General features: G+C 44.9%; 1 protein-coding gene across 8 annotated transcripts in view; it reads right to left on the bottom strand.

Annotated features, from left to right (window-relative positions):
• The window catches only part of PKP4 (plakophilin 4), a 100493-nt gene extending 77846 nt beyond the window's left edge, over positions 1–22647 (bottom strand). For 5 of the 8 annotated variants that reach the window (XM_075757407.1, XM_075757411.1, XM_075757408.1 and 2 more), the window contains exon 1: positions 22504–22637. The gene's annotated coding sequence lies outside the window, so the exon portion shown is untranslated. Of the gene's footprint in view, positions 1–22503 lie in introns of all 8 variants that reach the window. The other 3 variants (XM_075757414.1, XM_075757413.1, XM_075757409.1) reach the window with 2 other exon arrangements.
• Between the last annotated feature and the right edge of the window lie 771 nt (positions 22648–23418).

Genomic DNA, 23418 nt, shown 5'->3' with positions numbered 1-23418 from the left:
CAGTACACTTCTAGGTATGAGTAGCTCCCATTAGGTACAAGAATGGAGTGTTGCTTGCCTACAAACCAGGCAATGATTTACATTCTCAAGCTTGGTGCGACCAAGTGACCGAACTAAGACAAGCTCTGTGTTACGTCTACCAGCCTATAGTTGTGTGTTTGGATGAAAAGACAGCAGACGATAACTTACCCACTTGCAAAGATGATGCAAGCAATTAAAAATGGATTATGTGAAAGATGGCTCAAGCATTTAGATGAAAAATAGGTTTTAACACTTCCAGATGCAGGAAGTCCAGATACTTCAAATACCACACCATAGGCTAAACAGTCTGTTAAGATACCACTTTTCTTTATAGACATTAGCAGTGCAGAAGTTCTGTTCACGTAGACTTAAGGATGAAACCAGGGAAGTAAATACATTATCTGATGAAAACATGGAAGAAACTGACTTCTGTAATGACAGGATAAAAAACCCACCTCCACAATTGTACAGACCGAGTCCTACAGTAACAAAAGAAACCTACACACAACTGATACGCTGCTGAGAAACGCGGGAGATGTGTTCAACTATCTTACTGCTAAATTTAGCATCTTCCTTGTCCCTTTTTCTTTCCAGAATACATTTTTTCCTCTTTTTTTTTATTTAAATGTGTGCAGGTTCAAAAGGCATTTGGTGCTATGTCCTTTTTAAAATGTTAAAAATTATTACCCTAGCTTTTGCATAAACGTATTTTTGTTACAGCTCCTAGTAAGAGACAGCTTTTTTTTTTTTTTTTTTTTTGGCCGATGGCTACATACTTTAACTCCACTCCAGTGAGCAGGCAAGATTCTACATCCACAAATATCCAGTTGTAACATGCTTACGAGATTAATATTTTTTATGGCTTTCAAACTAACCATTCACCAGAAGAGATCAGACAGGTAGAGCAAGACGACCATTTTGAATAAAGGCATATTTATGATCATATCCTTCAAGGCCTGAGGCACCATTTGTAGCTCACCTTAAAAAATGAAGAATCTTTGTCATCTGAAGGATATGCCTGGAGAGAGTCCACGCTTCACAAACGTATGAAGTACCACAAGATAATTGGCAATAAATAGAGTTTTCAGCAGTTTAAGTCAACGAGGCTCCATGCCTTAAAGAAAAGACAAAGGCCTTTCCTTCAGACCACCCCAAGTCTGCATGGCTCTGCCCTGCCCTGCCCGTACGGCCGAACCCACGGCCATTTAGAACCACCTCAGCAGAGCACAGCGCTCACAACCAGCTCCACAGACGAGCAAACAAACAGCAGATTTAGCTCGAGGGATAAAGCTCAGTCTTATCCTAGTGCAGGCTGAGGGGGAGGAGGGAGATGTAGCATCACAGGAGTTTAGGTTTTCCAAACAGACGGTCAGGTGACAAAGTCATTCAGCAATTATTCATTCAACCATTCGTAGAAGGATAAATTCTTGGTTTGGTGTGGGAACATCTCAATTAATTTGGGGTATGAAGTCATTCAGAATGAACGTCACAGAACAACAGCCGAGGAACCGCAGTGCCTGTACGCTGTGCAGTACTGCTACCGAACGCTTGCAAAGTGTATGAGCTCCAAACTGGTACTTTTCCAATCTCCCACCTGAAAACTCTGATAAACAAGCAAATGGGAGTTAAACTGAGAATAACTGTAAGTAAAGATATAAACACTACCAAGCAGAACACTAGCTGCAGCTGCTATTCAATTTCCACTTAGATTTTCTCCTAGCCCTGTAAAATTATTACTGAAGTATTACTCTATACATTATTGCTAGATACAATGCACGCTAACTGTAGTCAGATATATTTCAACTGGGAGCATTATGAAACCAAATTTATTTTATACGCATTTATAAAAGTATCCTTCTCAATTTTGTCATATAGTATATTGGGAAAAAAATTTATATAAACAATTTTCCCAATGATAAAAATTAACAGCTACAACCACAATTTTAAAAGGCAGCTGAAGAGTTACAGACTTCCACAGCTCTCCCTGTTTTGTCAATGCAAGTTTTTGAGGGCTGTGGTGTAACGCGCATCACTGAGATGGTCTGGAACTAGACACTACCAACCCCCCATTGCATCCTGCCTTTAAAAACCAGCCAGACTAGATCAGTGGTGTGATTCCACTTGTAACAGACTCGTGTATTTTTACTGGCGCTGCAGTCTCCCTCTCTGCATTGAGAACCGTGGTTCAGGAACAAGTGACCAACAAGCAGCAGCTTAAACAGGGTTTAGCAGGGAGAAAAAAAAAGAATCGAACTACACACTTGCAAAATTTAGAAACTGATGACATTAAAAATGTATCCTGAGTAAAAGCATAAATGCAACCTATGGTTGTTCCTGCTCAAATGACTACTACAGGAATGTCAAATTCTTGCCTACCATAAAGATAGATTGGGGAGTACCTCTGTTCTCTAATAAACATGGCTATAGATTAGCAAAAATGAAGTTTTATCAATTACTAAACTGTAGTTTTCTCTTCATTTTGCTCTGAAACAGAACTGCACGGCAAAACTCAGTTTGCTGCTAAGAATGCTGTACGTGCAAACTTCTATATTTAAGCAAATGGAGCTCTCCAAGCTAGAAGCTAAAGAAAAATTGCATGTAGTAGCAAACTCTACATGAATTAGACAACAAGCATCTGGCTTTTACAGCCAAAATTACCAATACTTCAATCCGTGCTCCAATCTCCCCAAAAAAGAGGTATCATTGGTATTCTTTTTCTGAGGTATTTTTTACTTTGTTTACCCTTAAAAACATTAAGTACTGGTAGTAGAATTACACATATCTCTAGTCTATAGAGAATTTAGTATTGCTCCTAATACTGCATAAAGTGATGAAGAGCTGTGAAGCACCAAAATTTACAAGTAACATTATGATTAATGGAGATCAAAGACAGCTGAATAACTTGAGGAAAACCATAAAGCAAGGTGAATGAGCTAATGTTGAAAAATACAAAATTATATGAACTATTCCTATCAAAGTGAACCACATGCCTTCCCATAGTAGGGGGTGGATGACAGAAACATGACTATAAAGTTAGACACACTTATGCTAAAATGTTTGGCTAGGCACGAAGACTTTTTGCAGAAGCACTGTAAGGGAAAAAAGTCAGGTCAATAGTACATTAAATAATGTCAATAATTTTAACCACGCTCTGAAATAGATGGCTACAGTACAAAATGCAGACAATTCAGTATACAGACACAAGAAAACTGAGAAGGATAGAAAACTATATACCAAAGGAATGAAGATTAAGTGTGGAAATAGTGAAGAAGGGAAACAAATACTGAGTGATGGCAAACGGTTCAGGTCTTTCACTGAAGCTCAGGTAAAACAGAAGAAACTCTCAGACCAGTATTGACAGGCTTCCTGTTCCGTGGAAGGACCGCATCTTCATGCGGCACTCTACGATGATGCTAAGACGTGATTTTCTTCTCCCAGTGAAAAAACTTTTTTTCCTGTAAATTCTCCTACCATCATCCAATTTTGTCATGAGATGGCAATATTTTGCATCGAAGTTTACCAGTTCGAGACGCAACTCAGCTTTCCTGCCTCAGTTCCTGAAAGACTAAAAATATGACTCAAATGTACTTTAAAAGCTCAAATTCAAAGTTTCAAAGGAACCTCAAATACCGGTCACATCATCATCATTCTTACTTCTCCCTTTTAGTTCCCTGTCCCATATTCTAGTCTAATTCTAATTTCTGAGCATGGAAAATTAAGCACACCAAAACCAGTAACAGGCACTAGAACTTCAAGTGTTAAAAAATAACGTGGATTTGTCACGAGCAATTATATCAAATCTACCCAATTCTGTTCTACGACGAGCACTAGAAGAAATACACCTTGAACGTAAAGCTTTCGACACTGCCACGCAGCCTTCTGACAAGCAGTCTAGATAGCGTCGGTGAAAATTCTGTGGGGGAAAAGAGGTAAGCAGAACAGCCTGTTAGAAAGCTGTAACCAGAGCAGTAACAACCCAACCAGTTCACTCGCATCGAAAGCAGGCTTGAAACGGGGCTCTGCCACAGGCGCTGCCCGGGCAGGGTGACCCGGGGGAGCAGGAACACTTCCAGCGCTGTCAGCGTTCCGTAGGTGGTGGCTGGGCAGGGAGGGGAGTCCTTGAGTTCAGAGATCATAAGCTACAGGAGAATCTGTCTAAAACCAGATGCCAAGCTCAAAAGCAGCTGATGCCAATGCAAACCGAACCTTGAAGCTTGTCTGTCCATCCCAGTGATATCCACTGATTTCGTATTACCTCCACACGCATAATCCTGCCTCGCCTATATTCAAGTTCAGCCAGGCCACAAAGACGATCAAAGTCCTGCACTGAAGCGGGAACAGATGCAGTACAGAAGCCAACTAGCAAGACAACAGCTCTGTGAAAAACAGCACGAAGTTGGGATGCCTGTAATCAAAGCACACTTTCCTGTGACAAAGAAAAAGGAGGGGGAAAAGAAAAAAAAAACCAAAACACCAAAAACCGAAACCTCATTTATCACTCCTGCTTATTTTCTGTTCCCCACTGCGCTGACATGCACAATCTTCCCAGTCTGCTTAGCTAACGAAGCACAGCCAGCTTTGTGCACCCAATTTCAAGTTGGATCAACTGAAAAGTCAGAAGAGAGCAACTAAAGCTATGCAAATTTTACGTAGGAGTTGTCTCTGTTTGGATACAAAACAGAGACTATGGGGAAACGCGGTAACAGCTGAAATACTGAAGGCACTGCAGGAAAGACAAAACAATAATCAAGGATAATATTTAAAAGCTACTGCTATCTTCTTGCCAGGTATTAGACAAGATCGGTGACATCGATTATTTAAGCGTTACTGTTCCATCTAAATGGGATACTGGCATGCTCTTCCCCCCTTCCAAATTCAAGCAAGCTTGATTTTTTAGACCTTTTCATAACTATAGATAATAGAAAACAATTAAATGCTCAGAGTTAGGATTTAGATATGCCTGACAATTAATAGTGATACATTTAAATAAGCAACTCTACCCGAGAAAAGTTACGCACTTAATCAGGTATTTTCACTGTGCTTTAACATAAAGCTCAAAATGAGGGGTTTAAAACACAGCTATCAAAAGCAAGTCCTCTCAATAACATGAAGCAGTTGAAAAATTACACAATTTTAAGCCTTAAAAAAACACAACAATTAATTACTGTTTTAGGGGATTTCCACTTTCAAACCAGAGAAAGCCTGCTCTTGCTTGCACCGTGCAAGTCCAGGAAAATGTCAATATAATAACTCAGGAAATACACTCATGGATGACAACAGCAGAAAAGAATGCACTTCCAGAACTTGCAAGATTGCTATTTCATATAGCGCTTAAATAGTAATTGTAGTTGAGGCATATCTTTCCCTTTTTAGAATGCCTTACTTAAGCTTCATAAAAATATACACAATTTCGGATAGCTGATATTGAACTGAACTTTCTGAGCACTGTAAAGGAAGGAAGAGGGAGCAGCTGAGCACCAGCAAAGCACCCCAAGCCACACAAAGCCCCACCACCCCTCAGCAGAATAAAGCACTAAACCCAGTCCTATTTGAAAGGGAGGAATCAACAAGAAACACTCCTATTACTCTAACACAGGAACTGAAAATATTTGTTACACGTATCATTTATGCTATCTAAAAATTAAACATTTCAGCAAGGTGCTGTAAGTCAGCTGCTAGTTATCTTTTCAACATCACAGACAGCAGGGTCAGTTACGGATGTTAACAGGGCACAGATCTACCTGATTGCATTTTTTGCCTATTTCTGAGAGACCACTTCAAATCCAAAAATTTTTAAATGGAGCTTTTCAGCAAAGGCACAGAAGAGGTTCCACAGCAGGCTCAACCTCTTTTTTTCTTTTAAAGCTGACCTAGCACATGCTCACGAACATGTTCAGTTCTCATATGACCAGACAGGTAAAGCTGCAAATGCCAGAGCAAATGTTAACATGCCCAGCAACGGAGGGGAAAAATAGGCTCAAAAATCTACCTTACACTTCTCTTGTTTAAGGGAAACGTATAACATCCCACTTCTTTTGTCAAACAAAAGCACAATAAGAACTTAATTAAAAATGTCTCCATTATATAGTCTGCGTATAATTATTTCTTCAAGTAACATTTTTAAAGAAGTCGCTTCCCTACAATGGCAAAGAGTTTGTACCTTGTTTCTCTACAGTAATGCTGCTGGTTAACTCCAAATAACTTTCAGCACACCTTCCGATGAACATCGTTAAAATCTTTTTTTATGTTTTAAAAATAGACTTCAGCGAGGCTATTAATGCAGACTTCAGATCCACATGTCCAAACACGGCAAGGTAAACACACTCACATGCCACCTTGTCCCATTTTTATCCGGTTTTAATACCAATGCTGTTGCGGCTTGTCAACATCCTCTTGTTGAGCCACAGGAAGGATATGCCCAACGCTTCTGTCAGATATGTGGGACAAGCCAGAATTCCCTTACCTGTCATTTATGGTCACCTTAAAAGGTGGTGTTTCCTTGGAGCCAAACTGATAGAGTAACATGCCCACGCTGCTCCGGAGAGCTTCTGTCCTCAGACGAGCCAGGCGGCACGCAAGGATCGGAGCAATGCTGGCATTCGACACAGCCCCGCCATGCTGAACAAAGCCTGCGTGCCTGCTGCAGTGACGTGCAGACACAGAAGAATCACACAAGGCCGATAACCCGGCCCAGGACAACCGAGGCTTCCTCCCGGGTGCACTACCCTGCCCACACTGCTGCTGCGGCGCTCCCAGCACCGGGGACCGTGGGAGGGCCGCCGCGTCGCACTGCGCCGCATGCCTGCGCTTCAGCAGGTCGGGCCTGTCTCCAAGGCTGAGATGGATGCCAGGGAGCCAGTCCTCATCTTGGGGAAGCCAGTCTGACATTCTTTCAAAACTGAGGTCATCACCATCACTACTCCTATCCTCAGTAGGAATTAGAAATATAATGCATTTAAATGAAGGAAAATGTAGTAGAACTGGCACGGGACAAAGCTCTGACATGCAGCCGGTTACTTGTTCCATACTTGTCACCAATAAACACCTCACAGGGGTGGGCTGAGCCTTTACAGCTCATTATGCCCAAGTCAGTCTTCATGAAAGTGAGACCCTACTTAGTGGACTGGCAATATGAACTTCATCAGTTCTTCAGAGTTCAGCGTGAAACCTGATCTAACCTCACCAACGGCCTATTTGCAAAAGATGGAAAGACTTGCGTCCCTGCCAAGCATAGCATGCTCAAAGCTACAAACTTCCAACAACAGTCTTCCTTAATAAACCATTGATTCAGTGTCTTCACAACACACTGCTTTGTGATATTTCCAGCTTAATTAGTTATAAACTTGATCCATTGGTGAACTGTAAGACCCACTGACCAAAGCGAAATTCAAAAGATAGGAAAAGTCACGTTAGCAGCTTTCAACTTCAGAGAGAAGTCACCTCCCTGGAGACTGTTCATTTCTGTAATTGGTGTTCCTTCACATGAAAAGGGTTGAGTTTACAGCATAATCATTAACGCTTTTTAGTGAATCTCCAACACCAAAGAAGAGATAGCTGCTAGTAGTGGCCACTCAAACTTTGGGGTGGAAGCTCTATTGGAAACAAATACCGCTGGAAACTTGGTCCTGTAAGACCTAGCTTTTCTAGACATTGATGTATGAACAATCATCATGATGGTGGGGCACAGGTATTCATTTCATGGATATGGTGAGAAAAGAGCAATTATACCAACAAAAAAGATTACTCAACACACTCGAGCCTAAAAGAACAGAAAAAAATCAGTTGCCAAAATAGCCATGCACCACATTGTTATGGACTGATTTAAACTTTAAACGGAAGAATAATTTAAGCAGGCAGACCTGTAACTGAAGTCCTTGATTTGAGAGGAACAAATCTTATGAAATAGAAACCTGCTGAGCTCAGTAGAGCTGCCCGATGCTCCTGCTACCAAACAAATCCGTGTCTATCCACAGCAGTGGAAGAGATGACACACAGGAGCATGCAACAGACATCTAAGCCAACAGAGAATTACTTATCTGGGAAGCATACCTACTTTAAAAGAGATACAAGTGAAAAAGTAGAGCACCCTAAGGGGAGAGGAGAAATCTACAGTCCAGGAATGTTGAGAACTGTTGTCTTCCCAGTCAAATAATAATGGAATTATGTGAAAGTTACAGACAATCAAGCCAAACAAGACTTGCTAAAGCAGCAAAGAAGTTCCAAGAGTAACAAAAACATTTGTCTGTATAGAAAACATGGTCAGGTAATACCCTACCAGGTACCTAAGACAGAATAAGCTACACACAGTCTCTACTTTCAAATGATCGCGATTACATATTCAGCCTGTTTACGGGAAGGAAGACAAAAAAGTAGTGTTAATGAGAAGCTCCATCTGGAATGACGTTTCTCCACTAGGAATTCCCTTGTGATTAATCATCTTTAACCCTGCCAAAACAACTGGTCTTCACATGTCTTCCAAATTTGTGGGGGCTTTGGTAGGCAAGAAGGGCTTGGGGCATTGAACAGGCATGTTATTACAGAAGACCTCGAGGAATTAATCTTGCTGCTGTTCTTTACCCAAGCCACAGATGGTGACCAATGAAAGTTTCTGTAATGGACAATAAGGTCATCGCAAAGAAGTGACTGGTGAGAAGAACATGGGACTCACTAGCTGTTCCTGCGAGATGGCCACAGTAATGGCACATGCCATTGTAGAATACATCAAGAATACACTTCCAGCAGAGATTCTGCAGTGCTGCATCCATTAAAATGAAATACAAGCTAACCCAGTGCCTGGCACAGGTCTTATTTCTCACATTCACAGCTGGTTGTGCTGGTCTGACTGAATTCAAAGGCTGTCATGATGATAAAGGGACCAAACCCTCCTTTTCGACAAGCAGAAACCTTACAAAACAGAGACTGAGGAGAGATTGTTTCCTATGAGTACTTGGGGGTAAAAATGACGATAAGGAGACATTCCAGAGCAGACTGAATAGGTCTTAAATGACCATAAAGAAATTTATCTCTGTAACCATAAATTAGGAAATTACTCAGTGTAATAAACATCTTGGAAAAGTGAAAAAAATACACTGAATATATCACTTGAGAATAGATTTATTGGTGGCTATTTTCTTCACTGTTATAATTGCACTGTTAGGATCCTTAGAGTGGATTCCTATCATACTGGTATACCTGATTTAATTTTTCTATTTATTCAAATAAAATCATATCTACCATAAGGTAAGTCAAACTACTTCAACCACACGGTTAAACCAGCAGAAAGCAGCCAGCTCCTCTGGGATGTGTTTACAGTCAGTATTGTTTTGATTCACATCCTGCTGGCATCTTTGCAACTGGAAAATGTTAAGGTCAAATCAAGGTGATTTGCTCGCTTTCCTTCTGTGGTAGGGCCATTTCAATTAGGGCTCTTGAATAAAATATACACCAATATCTTCGTCCAGTAGCTGAACTTATTAATAATCAAAGCTATTACATTTAGCATCTACCCATAGCATTCTAACAACGCCAAGTACATCTGGACATGCACAGGACTTTTAGAATCACGCGTTCAGGTTCCACCATGTTTAAAGGTACAAACTGGCATTTGATAAGACTTCACAGTTCGGTTTAAGCTCACCTGGGATTAAATGAGGATCTGATCCTGTCTGTTCAGTTTAGAGGCAGTCAAGGCCATAGCTGCTCTAAGCAATCCAAAATGAGTAGCACAGGAGAAAATCTACACAATCATAGTTGTGTCATGATAAATGACAACTTGGGGAAGATGCTGAATGTCCCCTACCCAAGTAAATCTGCACATGTAAATCACCATTCTACCTGTAGATAACACAGAAACCTACACATAAATCCTATACTGCGGATATTTTGACAGCCACTTATTCTTTTATCTAGATGAAGTAGTCATGTTGACACTGGCCAGGTGAGAGGCACAGTCCCTGCACCTCCTAATAAATGCTTTGAGATAAAAAAAGCAAAACAGAAATAGTGTCAGGCGTTAGCACCATGTCATTCAATGTTACTAGGTCCACTTCCAGTATACTGGACAAGATTAATTATATTGAACAGTAGCTCTACCTTCAAAAAAGGGTGGGTGGAAAGCTAATCTGCACTTAAAATTGAAAAGGCGCAGTTTGTGTTTGTACACCCATGAAGTCATAAATCTTACAAATTTTAACACATTGCATCACGAGGCAACGTCACACCAAACTGCTTCACATTCATATTAAAAAAATACACTAGCAAGAAGTGTAAAGTTTGGACCATACAAGGCTTTCTATCAGGAAGGTCCTTTGAAAGGCAAACTAAGCCGCCAATACTGCTGTGAAGCCAGTTGCTCACTCCACGCACTATGTAAGAGATTGTTAAATGCATTAAAAATAAGAAAGCATTCTATTTCATAAAATAGTATATCCTCAGTTATAAGCATTGTCTTTAGCTTGGATTGTCCTGTTTCAAACAGAGACTGAGAAAGTTAAATAACAAACGTATGTAGTAAATCCAGCTACCCATAAGAACTTCCGAAAAGCCACACTGCGTCAGACTAGAGGTTCCTCTAGCACGATAATCCGGGCTGATGATGGCTTGTAGCAGAGGCTCGAGAAAAAGGGACCGGGGAAGCATGCAGTTCTGTACCCCCGGGTTTCTCTCCCAGCCACCACAAGACAACAAGTCGGCTGTACAAACAAGACAGCTTCCAATCCTGAATTACTAGATTCAGCTGAATGATGGGAATTTAATGGCAAAGCCGATAAAGTCCCAATTTACAGTATCTCTTAAAAAGCTGTGTAAAATGAAGGAGAAATATTTTGAAGGAATACAGCTGTTAGCTGTTTCCCAGGTTTTTTTCCCCATATTCTGTAAAGAATCTCCTTTCAAAACCTTTAAATACAAGTGACAGATTCTTGCAACAAAAGACGCTGAAGAACAGTAGTTATTCATCTCTTGTCTGGAACCAAAACTTGATTCTGCAATACAGGCCAAGCAAGTGAAGAGTTTTGAATTTCAATAGCCTACACTCTTCCACAAGGATTTTCACCTGATGCCTTAGTTTAAGAAATTATAAAACCCATTGACAAGTGTAAATATAAAAGACAGCGGCACGACGGAAAGGTTGATAAAACAGAAGTTGTAAAAATTAAGGAAGTAAAGAAGACTGTTCAGTTATCACAACTACATCTTTGCTCTCCTTCTGTTGGAGGCTGTTATAAATTGCCAGAGAAGGGTCTCTGAAGTTGGTTGTTAATTAGGGAATGAATTTTGGTAGAATGACATTGCAGGGGTTTCACGCTTAGTATTTATTCATACTGGGTGGAAAAGGACACACCACACTTGAGTTTCAAGAATTAGAAGGCATTTTTGCACCCGAGATAAAAATCTCTAGCCTAGCTATAATTCTGTGCAAATGCAAATCATTTCAGTCAGCTACAGATATTTTTAAGGCAGCAGACCGAAGCTGAAGCCTCCATGAGACCCTGGGCATGGAGGGCAAGAGCAGAAACGGAGTTCATGCAGTAGTGTATCCTGTCTCCCCTACCTCCAACATGTTCACCCATCTAAAGACCTGCAAGTGAGACAGACACATCAAATATTTTGACAGAAAAGCCTAAGCGGGCAGGTGGCTGTTTGCCACGCAGACAACAGTACCATGCTCTTACCCACTGCCTGCTTGTTTCAGTGAACCTGGGGGGGAAAAGGTTTGCTTAGGATCGTACAGCACCAATTATTAGCTCCCAGAGATGCATGAAATACTGAAGAAGTTACCTGCTTAGTGTTAGCAGTTCTTGATTTTGTAAGAAAAAAATTCTATACAAGAAGAATGCGTTCGACTGTTGGACTGAGATGAAGCTGATTCTGAGCTGCTATTCTGATGGCAAAATGCGACGGAAGGAGGTGCCGTCCTAAGTTTTCATGCGGTGACAGGCTTCCAAAGCGTGATCAATGGCAGCTTCCATTCACAAGGAAAAGATAATGTTTATGCCTCAAATTGCGGCAAGTGTCTGCATAGCCAGATACTTTGTTTTCACAATACGCAATCACAACACACAAGGGTGAGAACAGTCAGTGCAGAAAGACATTACCCAGTAAATACCAGGGAAAAAACCCCAAAGAACACTGAGAAGTTGAGGACTTGCAGGTGTTCGAAAGCAACCAAAACAGCAGCTTGAAAACAACCTGCTACAGACCATCATGAAATGTTTCCATTGGTGAAATACAGTATTTTTATTATTTGTATTGAAGCATCCTGGCATTAAAGTTGCGTGCAAATTAACTAGTCCACCAACCCAATATTTTTCCATCAATCGTTTTAATCTGTGAAGATGTGCACATAAGACTAAGTAACTAATAAGTGAGCTTTTAATCAGATGGTCTTATTGAATCTGCTAAAATTTGAACATGTGAAAATAAGATCACACAGCTATACATAAAGCATTATTTTCCACTTTCTGTAACAAAAGTTATCTGAAATACTACACAGTAAAATATTTTTGTTCTGTTGTAGTATGATGCCTGTGATGCTTTGAGATGAAGGGAAAACAAAGGAAAAGTCTGGAAAAATTGCAATGACTTTGCTATCTAAACCAAAACAAAACAATGTATCTTCCTTTTCCATTTCAAATTTCAGTCCTTCTGAAACATTAATTTTTGTATTATAGAATAAATCATTCTACTAGTAATACAAGACAACTTAATAATACAATATAAATAACACAATGAACCACACCACTAAAGCAGCATCCGCTCAAATTCAGGTAAGGTGAGGCTTTCTAAGCCTGATGAACTGCACGGTTCCTAAAGGCACGCAAGTTGTGATTTAAGGCACTGTTTTTATCTATTACAGTTAAAGAGATATATAAGAAAATCTAGTCATGAATACCAATAAATATATCAAGTTTAATAAAAAGTGTTATCTTCCTACACTGTGCAAGTAAATTCTCCGACTTTATTAGTGCAGGAGCAACGGAGGGACGGATGGAGCTCTTCCTGCTCCTGTCCAGGCACTCACTGTCGGCCAAGATAAAACTCAGCAGCTCAGCAGACAAATTAATTCCTGCATTCAGCCTGCCTTGCTAATTCAACATATTTTAAGCTACTGAACATCTTTGGGGTGGTTTGGTTTGGGTTTTTTTGTTGTTGGTTTTGGCTTTCTGTTTTTTATTGCAGTGTCAGTACATGACTTGGTGAATTCTGTGTGTTGCTTAAAAATAACCTCTGTGTTCCACAACAATATTAAAAAACTCTCTCAGTATTGGAAGACTGATTACATCAGCCTGAACAAAAAAGCATCCCACAATAGGCAGTGTTCTCTACCAGAAATTCAGAACTGCCTTAAAAAAATTCAAGTCCTTGAACCACAGTAAGTTTTTGTGTCGGTCTTTACTAGTCTGTAAAGCATTCTAAACAATGATTTTTTTAAAAGCATCTTCTGGAAAATAATGTATTTAATTACAGTGAAATCTCACAAATCTCAGTGCATGCTGTTGCTGTAATTTACGCTAAACAACAGTAAAACTAAGAAAACTCAGTAATTTTCTTTCTGATTGGATAGTCCAAATAGCACAGAGAAAACAGACACATCTCACAGATCTATGAGCCAAACTGAAATTTTTGAGTTCAATGTTTTTTCATCTCCTGTTTGAAATATAAACGTGCTCCCAGAAACAAGTGATGTATCAATCATCTCACATGCCAATATTTTCTATTTCGGCAAAATATGGCACTGGTTATTTTCATTACGTTAGTTAGGAGGACGACACTTGATAGGAAGGACATTGAGCAGCAACAGATAGCAAATTCTGCTAGCCTATCTTCGATTAAGGCTGTATCAAATAATATGGACCAACAACTCCGCATTATTACTGGATCGATCACAAGCACCCTGGATGAAGGTATGTAATACAAGAAAATCACGTTCCTGCTATCTTCTCCTCCACTTGTTTCATCTATCTGTTTAAATTTTGCCTTTTTGTCTGTAAGTTCTATGGAGCATGGGTTTCCCCCGTACTTCATAAAACGGCAGAACAATTTGGAGCTCAGGCGCCATGACAGTACAAATGAAATCTCCATTCAGGATATGCCATCATTTTGATACTGCTGTCTTATTTCTTAATAACAAAATCTAACAATTTTGTTTTTAAATAAAAACAAGACAAAAATATTAACTCTTTTTAAGATCTGTCTCCCTGTCTTTTGATATCATGCAAGAATTAAGCAGGAATCTGCAAAAGACAATCAGTGAACAGTGTCACACAAGCACATCTGTACACTGAATTTCTCCCGTTAACACTCCAGCACTTCACTTGTCCAGAAGCCCTTGAAATCAATTGCATTACATACAACAGCTTGGGTTTATTTTTTGCGAAAGATACGAAGCACTTCATTTTTAAGCATGTCACACTGACATGGAAGTCACAGTTATCATTTGTCTGAAATTGTTTCAGAGATCAGTGGATTTTTAAATTTTTTTTTAAACTGGAATTAGTACAAAACCTGCCACTATGAAGTAAAAGAATTAATTCTACATGGAGATACTGTATTGAAATTCAGCATGTAAGGTAACATATACGAGTACCAGCATTGTACGCACAAATCGATCCAGGAAGAAATCTGGGAATTTGTATCCTGTGCTTACACTGTACCAGCAACCGGATGTTTCCAAAGGAAACCTGAAAGGAAGTGGGGAGTCTGCCGGCTGACCCAGCAGCATACGCACCGCATCCCGACCCAGGAGCAAGCTTTCCTGAACCCCGCTCCACAGGAACAGGCTAATGGGAACAACTACAAGTTTACTCGTTTTCACCAATCAGATTTACCCTGGTGATAACAAATGCACGAATACTCAATTCACGTGTTACACAATTACAGAAAATTCTGCTAACACAAGACGATGAAGGACCCGCATTTGGAATTGAAAAGATTTCCTTTAGGAGCGCTAAGGATGCGCTGCCTGCCACCGCCTTTCTGGGCGGGAAGAGGACAGAAATCCACAACAAACTGGAAAGTCTCCTGTTCGTGTTGCATTTCTAGTGGAGATGGCATAAGCAACATCATTTAAAGCAAATTAAGATAGAGATTAGATGCTTTCTATTTGAACACATGTAATGCAAATGCTTTTGAGTACATTTATTAAAAAAATGTTAAAAAGTATAGCACAGGCGATAGCCTAAGGCTTTCCACACCACAAACGTGACGTAATGAGGTTTTGTTAAGAAGGGAGGAAAAGTTTTTCTCACCCAGGCAAACAGAAATCCATATTTTTTCTAACACTTCTTCCCTGTTTCCTTACAGCTGAACCTCATTTGAGAAAAGGCAAAGTCTGGCACCACAGCGTCCAGCTCCTCCCTTTCCTCCCTCGCTCCCCAGATCTCTGCTACTTCTTGCCCTGCCTCCTCGCCTTCAGCCCCTTCATCTCCTTCCAGGACATTCTCCCTCTCGCTGTGTCTGGAGATGGCTCCAGCTAAGCTAAGGGCATTCCTGGGCCGAACCGGTGCTGTGCAGAGCCGCTCTTGCTGTGTTTTGCCCTGCTGCCAGCTGGCACAAGTGCTCTCCAGCCAAGGGAATCCCACCAGCGCCTTCCCACTTCATGCTCCGAGACAGACCTTGCTCATAAGGGAATGGGGACCCAGCACTCTAAACTCCTGTTTATGAATCAACAAACAATAAAGGCTGGCTAATTATCCAACCTACATGATACCTATGAACCATCTGCTTTGCAGACCCAATAGCTAAAGGGTAATTTTATTCACTGCCCACAAGTACCATCCCGCCGTCGCACGAACAGTAAATACATTAAAAATCCCCCCATTGAGCTGTGATGCAGAAAGCAAGTTTCAGCTCGTACACCTTCAAAGGTTTTACAATAGATTCCTTTCTTGTCTTTATTAATGAATTAATCACAATACCAATCAGAATGTTAGATTGTCCTGGCAGTCTGGCAAAGTTCCCACCAACTGGAAGAAGGGGAACATAACCCCCATTTTTAAGAAGGGAAACAAGGAAGACCCAGGGAGCTACAGGCCGGTCAGTCTCACCTCCGTGCCTGGCAAGATCATGGAGCAGATCCTCCTGGAGACTATGCTCAGGCACATGCAAAATAAGGAAGCGACTGGTGACAGCCAACACGGCTTCACTAAAGGCAAATTGTGCCTGACAAATTTGGTGACCTTCTATGATGAGGTTACAGCATCCATGGACAAGGGAAGAGCAACTGACGTCATCTACCTGGACTTGTGCAAAGCATCTGACACTGTCCTACATGATATCCTTGTCTCTAAATTGGAGAGACATGGATTTGATGGATGAACCACATGGTGGATAAGGAATTGGCTGGATGGTCGCACTCAAAGAGTTGTGGTCAACGGCTCAATGTCCAAGTGGAGAACGGTGACGAGTGGCGTTCCTCAGGGGCCGGTACCGGGACTGGCACTGTTCAACATCTTTGTCGGCGACATGGACAGTGGGATCGAGTGCACCCTCAGCAAGTTTGCCGACAACGCCAAGCTGTGTGCTGTGGTCAACACGCTGGAGGGAAGGGATGCTATCCAGAGGAACCCTGACAGGCTGGAGAGGTGGGCCCGTGCAAACCGCATGAAGTTCAACAAGGCCAAGTGCAAGGTCCTGCATGTGGGTCGGCGCAATCCCAAGCACCACTACAGGCTGGGTGAGGAATGGATTGAAAGCAGCCCTGAGAAGAAGGACTTGGGGGTGTTGACTGATGAGAAGCTCAACATGAGCCAGCAGTGTGCGCTTGCAGCCCAGAAAGCCACCCGTGTCCTGGGCTGCATCAAAAGAGGCGTGACCAGCAGGTCGAGGGAGGGGATCCTGCCCCTCTACTCTGCTCTGGTGAGACCCCACCTGGAGTATTCACTGCATCCAGCTCTGGGGTCTGCAGTACGAGAGACATGGAGCTGTTGGAGAGTGTTCAGAGGAGGCCGCGAAGCTGATCAGAGGGCTGGAGCACCTCTCCTATGAGGACAGGCTGAGAGAGTTGGGGTTGTTCAGCCTGGAGAAGAGAAGGCTCCAGGGAGATCTGATTGTGGCCTTCCAGTAGCTGAAGGGCCTACAGGAAAGATGGTGAGGGACTGTTTATCAGGGAGTGTAGTGACAGGACAAGGGGTAATGGGTTTAAGCTGAAGGAGGGTCGATTTAGATTAGATGTTAGAAAGAAATTCTCTACTGTTAGAGTGGTGAGGCACTGGCACAGGGTGCCCAGAGAAGCTGTGGCTGCCCCTGGCTCCCTGGCAGTGTTCAAGGCCAGGTTGGATGGGGCTTTGGGCAACGTGGGCTAGTGGAGGGTGTCCCTTCCCGTGGCAGGGGGTTGGAACTAGATTGGCTTTGAGGTCCCTTCCAACCCAAACCATTCTATGATTCTATGATTAGCTATACTGTTGATTTAAGGCTCACAAGAAATCACTACGTTTCAGTTAGAATGTTTAGATCACAAGTCTTTTGTAAGCAAGAGGCCCTACCATGTGGGGGTGAGGGGGAAGAAGTCTTAATTTTAATTATTCCTTGAAGAATGGATCAAATCACACTCAAATGAAGTAATAGTTCACAGTTTTATTTTCTCCACTAAAATAAAGGCATAGTTAAAATTATTTTTAAAAGCCATTAAACAGAAATTTGACTGGTCTTCAATTTCTAATGCTAGGCAAGAGCTTTACAAAATGCTATGCAAATAAAAAAAAGGGGGGGAGATCTCTAAGAGATGGCTATGGAAACATTTTGGAGAAAAATAGTAATTTCTTTATCTTTTGTAACCACAATATCTTAAAATTGCAGTAATAGGAGGAAAACATACGTATATTAAAAGTATGCCTAACTTCTTTTTAAGATTTCTGTTAAAAAGAAATTTTGTTTAAAAATACTGAAACACTAAGAAAGAATTTCCCTAACTTTTCCCAAAGCGATGCTGTCTTCATATGCCTGTAAGAGTGGGATGCAATGAAAAGGTCCCGAACCTAAAGGCAGCCACAGAAACTGCCCACGGATCACAGTCACCCAAGCTCCTGCCTTCGGGTTCACAGCTGACTCCGGGGGAGGGAGAGAAGGGGAGACAAGGGAGCTGTGCTCTTCCAGGAAGCGGAGGGATGACTCAGGAAGCCCAACCTGAAAGGAGGACAAGCCTGTGCTAGAGTCACCTCCCTGACCCGTGACACATGCCTGCTCCACTGCGGAGTGCGGCCAGACGGGAAAGGCACGTCCTCCTGCCTTTTACTGGCTCGGAGAGCAATTACACCTCTGCCAGGTACCATTCAAAGCGCCCTCTCCTTAAGCCTGTCCTTTTAGTGATCGTGCTGGGGATTTCACTATTAAAAAATAAATAAATTCACCTGCTGTGAAACCGAAGGAGTCCTTCCTCCTTCCTGAAACGCACGTCTCTCTCCTCTGAGCGCGCAAGGTACTAACGGCAGAGAGGGAAAGAGGCAGCGAGCGGGAAAGGAGCAAAGGTCTGAATGCTGGTGCCAGCTGCAGAGATTACAACTGACAAGAAGCTGCAAGCAAAAGCTTTGGGAAGGTCACCAGAGGCAGTTTTTGGCTGTCCCCATCCATCTCCTTCCTCCCTCTGCAAACCTCCCCCGAGCAGAATAAATGAGTATTCCGTTTGGATAAAAACAACGTGAAAAGTTATCCAATGAACTAGGACATATCACAGGCCTTAGGAAAAGCAGCTGAGAATCAGAAAAGCTACCAAGCACGCCCAGAGAACCGCTTAGCGCTGGCAGTCCCTCCAGCTCCAGTCGCAAGTTCGTTAGGCGTGGTTCTGCGGCAGGAACCAAGCACAGCCTACAGTGCGAAGGACTTGCCATGGGCTTTGGTTCTGCGCTCGGCTGCAGTTGCGTATTTACTCTCCATCTTCACTGGTATTTGAACTGCGTTATTGTCAGCAATATTCGCAATCAAGATAGGAACAGTAGCAGGCAATATTTACAAGCCATGCCCCAAAACTCCTGTTTCAGGTCTGGCTTTCTATTCACTTGCACATAAAGCTATGCTAGCTCAACTTTTTCCCCACCCCAATTAGTAAAGTTTAAACCTCTTCGGATTACTTTTGGAGTGGCAGTACATGCGTATTCATAACAATTTGCCGTCTTATTTTCATTAGAGGGAAAAAAACCCCCACAAACACAACCAGAAATTCTGAACCACACCAACATGAGTTACTCAGGTGTACACGTGCTTTTTATGCAAGACGACAAAACAAGTTCTTTCTGCAGCAACTCTTACAATTTGTTTCCCACCAAACCCTGGCAAATGAAGTTAGCGTTCCCAACTCGTTACCTCGGCGGCAGCAGCCTTTCACCCCGCGCCCGCAGCACGCGAACACGGGGCTGGCCCTCCGGGAACGGAAGGCGCAGACGGGCTGCTCCGCAGGGCAGGCTCCCAGGTCGCCATCAGGTTTCCCTGCCACGGCAGCCAGCTAAAACCTTGCCTAGGTTTATAAAAGCCCCTCTGCTTACAGGGACTGCTCTGTTTAAGTTGTAAACAGCTTAAAAGGACTGCAGCTTCTCATACAGAGGAATCCAATTTTAACTTAGGCTCACCGATTCGATTGAAAATAATAAGAAAGTCAATGAAAGCAATGCAAAATATATCTAATAACAGGCTCTTTGGTATTTTTTTCCCAAACAAGTACCACAAGTTCTGCTTGCTTTTTAGGGGTCTTTACCATATTATGATAACTATGTTCTGGTAATAGACCCAATTATTCTTGATTACACTTGTAACAGCTTTGTTAAGCTCAGTGAGATCCCTGAACTAGTCAGTGCTTCCTTGAACCAAATAAATAATCAGATAAATGCTTGCAGAACTTGCTCATTTTCAACATCAAAATTAAGAAAAAACACCCAACAAAATTAAGACAATACTCAGAGAGTCACATCTTTTGGAATTGCTTTAGGCTTTCATATGTTATAAATGTATTTAAATAATCTACATAAAGAGAAGCAAAAGTACGTAAAGTTCTTATTTGTTTCCTGTTCTGTTAATATGCAGAGTGCTTCTTCCACTGAGGCTTTTCTCGCAATGCATGCACATTTCCTATACTAAACACCTGACACAGCTTACTAATTAAATTACTATGATTTTTACATAGCACATGTAAAAAATACCGCAAATGCATTACAGATGCTCTTTTGCTAGTACACGAAGCTGCTATAAGGAAGTAATGTAACATGTCACCTTCCTTGTTTACAGTGTGACTGAATTCATCTGTTCATTGTAAAATGACCCTGCATTACTATTATAAAAGCAAACACCAAAAGGTATGTTATGCTGTCGACATTTTAAGAAGAGTTAGAACAAATTCTCCCCTCTTATAGAAGACCAGTCTCTCACAAAACTTTCTCCAACTGTGTTTTATAGCAGAACTTCTATTATTATTATTACTACTGCTATTTATCCTTACCATTTAACAAGATTGAGAAGCAAAAAGATACCACTTTTACCAGAAAGGCCCATCAGCTGTTCTACCTTATTTAAAAATATTAATAGCAACTTATTTCAGTAGCAAGATAGCACTTTACAAGGAATTTAAACAAGAGGAGAAAGTTACTGCAATCTGTCTTTTCACAGCCAGGTTACATTCGTCTGCATGTAACACTGTAATATTTAACCAAACACTACAGCACGTCAGTGCCAACAGTAAGCTTTTGCCCCCAAAACACACTCCTCCCATTTTAACTGGGATGGACAAGACCAAATTAGCGTATCTCCATAAACTAGAAGAATACATTTTGTAGGTTCCCCTATTTTTATCTCAGTGAACATATTATTTGGTGTTTACCTCAAAAATACAGTTATTAGCTAAAGGGGAAAATGTTCTCATCCTTGTCTTCTAATTGCTGAACTCCAAGTTATCAAAAAACGCGAATGCTGAAAAAACTGAAAAGCTACTTAATGAAACATTACTACTGCAAGTCCAACCACACCTCTTCCTTCAAACAGTCAAATCCTGAAGCAATGGTTAATAAAATATTAACACGGAGCAGAAGGTTATTAAAAAAAAAAAAAGTACAAAGGTCTACGAGCCAAACACAAGCACTTTCCAAAGACACAGTCCTTCTTTAGCGAGACACTGATGCATTCCGACGCGTTAGCTGGGAGGGGAAAAGGACCGGAGGGCTCGACTCCTAAACCACGTTTTTCCGTGGCACTGGGTACTTCTATCTTCCACGCAAATTACGATCACATAAATCAAAGTTTTTGCTGAAACAGCCTGGGTTCGGTGTCAGCATTACTTTCGCTCCCCCAAGACTTCACCTCCCAGCCCGAGGCCCGGCAGCCGCACGCAGTAACCGGTACCCGCAGACACCGGCCGCGGAGCGCCCTGCGTGCAGCCAAGCCGCCTTCACCTCCGCAGCCCAGACCCACCAGCAAAGCTCCGCCTGTGCCACAGCGCTCGCCCTGAGGCGTTCAGATCGTGCGCCTGCTACTTCTCCCCCGACTGCCGGCAGGTCTTCGGTCGGGCCGGAGGGCGGCTGGAACTGCAGAAGTTACGGGCTTCAGTCGCCGTGCTCGCCCTGCGCGGGCAGGGGACCCTCTGCCAGCTCGCCGGTATTCGGCCGGAGGCACCGCAGCTCCCAGCCCAGCGGTCACGCAAAGGTTAAAAAAAATAAATCCACGCGCTTAGATCACGCTCAAGCAGCGCAGCGGCGGGATCCTGCCTCAGAGCCGGGGGGCGCGGGTTCGCGGAAGGCACGCCGCTGCCTCACGCCGCTCCGCCCGGGACCGGCGCGGCCCGGCACCTGGGCACGGGGCCGCCCCAGCGCGCTGCCCGGCTCGGTGACGCTGCCCGGGCGGGAGCAGAGGCCCGGCCCGCCCCGCCGGCACCCGCGATGCCCCAAAGTTTCCGCCGTGCCCCCGCCCGACCCGCACTCGCGGCGCCGCCCCGGCCCCCCCCCCCCCGGCTGCGTGGCGCTGCGGGCGCGGTACGGCGCGGTAGGCGCTCCGGCGGGGCGGCCCTGCCCGCTGCGGCTCGGCTCCCGGCCCCCGGCCGTAGCGCCGCGCACCGCCCCGCGCAGACGGCGGCCTTCGGCGCACGGCGCGGCCGTAGGGTGCGCATCCGCCGCGGGCTCGCCCCGCGGCCGCGGAAAGCCGGCGCGCCCGGGAGGCTGAAGGCGGCGGGCCCGGGCTCCGTGCCCCCGACCCGCGACCCCCGCTTGGGCTTCCCCGGCCCGGCCCGCGCGCACCTGCCCCCGCGGCGCCCGCCCCCGGGCTCCCGCGCTCCGCCGCCCGGGCTGCCCGGCGCGGATCCCGGGGCAGGAACCGGGCGGCGGCACCTCCGCCCGCAGGGCCCGCGCTGCGCGGCCAGGCACCGGGCGGCAGCGCGGAAGGCGCGGGCGGGCAGCGGCGGCGCGGGTCCGCCCGAGGCGGCGGCTCCTCGGCCCCGCTGCCCCGCGTCCGCGCCGCCTCGCCCGCGCGGCGCCCCGGCCGGCCCGCGGCCTCCCCCAGCCCTCGCCCACTCACCGCGCGGAGGGAGGCGGCGGCGGGGCGGCGCGGCCGGCCCCGCTCAGCGCGCCGGCGGGCCGCGGCGGGCCCTAGCCCGGGGTCTCCATGGTGGCGGTGGTGGCGCCGGCGCCGCCGAGCCCCGCCGCCCGCTCCGCCTGGCCCTGCTCCGCCCCGCTCGCGACGTCAGCGCAGCGCCCTGCCCTGCGCCCGCTGCCATTGGCCAGACACGGCACCGGGCGGCGCTCCATTGGCTGCTCCCTCGTGTTAAACCCGCCAACGGCGGCACGACTTGAGGTTGCCATGGTTACCGATGCCGTGCGGAGGGGAAGGCGCTGCCCGGCCCCTCAGCGCGGTGCGCGGGGGTCGCAGTCGGGCCGGGACGCGAAACCGCCGGCAGCGCCGCGCGAAGGGTACGTGGCGGGGTCAGCCGAACCGCGCCCGGGGTGGCCGCAGGCGGGAGCGCCCGCTGGGCGGGGCCGCCGGCCCCGGCGAGGCTGCTGGGGCGGGAGGCTGCTCCGGCGCCGCCGCGGAGCCCGCCGGCCTCCTCGCGGTGAGTGTCCGTGCACGGCGCGGGAGCGGGCGGGGGCGCAGGTGGCTGGAGCAACCGGTTGCAAAATGGCCGCCGCGGCGGTGCCCGCGAAGGCCGCTGCCGGTGGCCGGGGGGGCTCTCCCGGCGAGGCTGGCTGTCGCGGCGGGTTGCCGCTGGGGGTGCCTCTTGCCCCGCCCAAGGCGGCCTCGGAGGTCGTCGGGGACCGCGCTGCCGCCGCAGGAGCGGTACCGGGAGCCGACTTCGGTTCGGGCTCTGCGGTGGTTCCTGGCGGGCTGTGAAGAGCCACACACGGAGACCCGCAGTACGGCAATGCCGGTTTCCCGGCGGGACGTGCAGCCCCTCACTCTGCTTGGACCCTGACAGATGAAGTCAAGGCGTCCGTG

The sequence above is a fragment of the Balearica regulorum genome, chromosome 6 (assembly GCF_011004875.1).
Source record: "Balearica regulorum gibbericeps isolate bBalReg1 chromosome 6, bBalReg1.pri, whole genome shotgun sequence".
NCBI classification, from domain to species: Eukaryota; Metazoa; Chordata; class Aves; order Gruiformes; family Gruidae; genus Balearica; species Balearica regulorum.
This window is presented reverse-complemented; position numbering and strand designations above follow the sequence as displayed.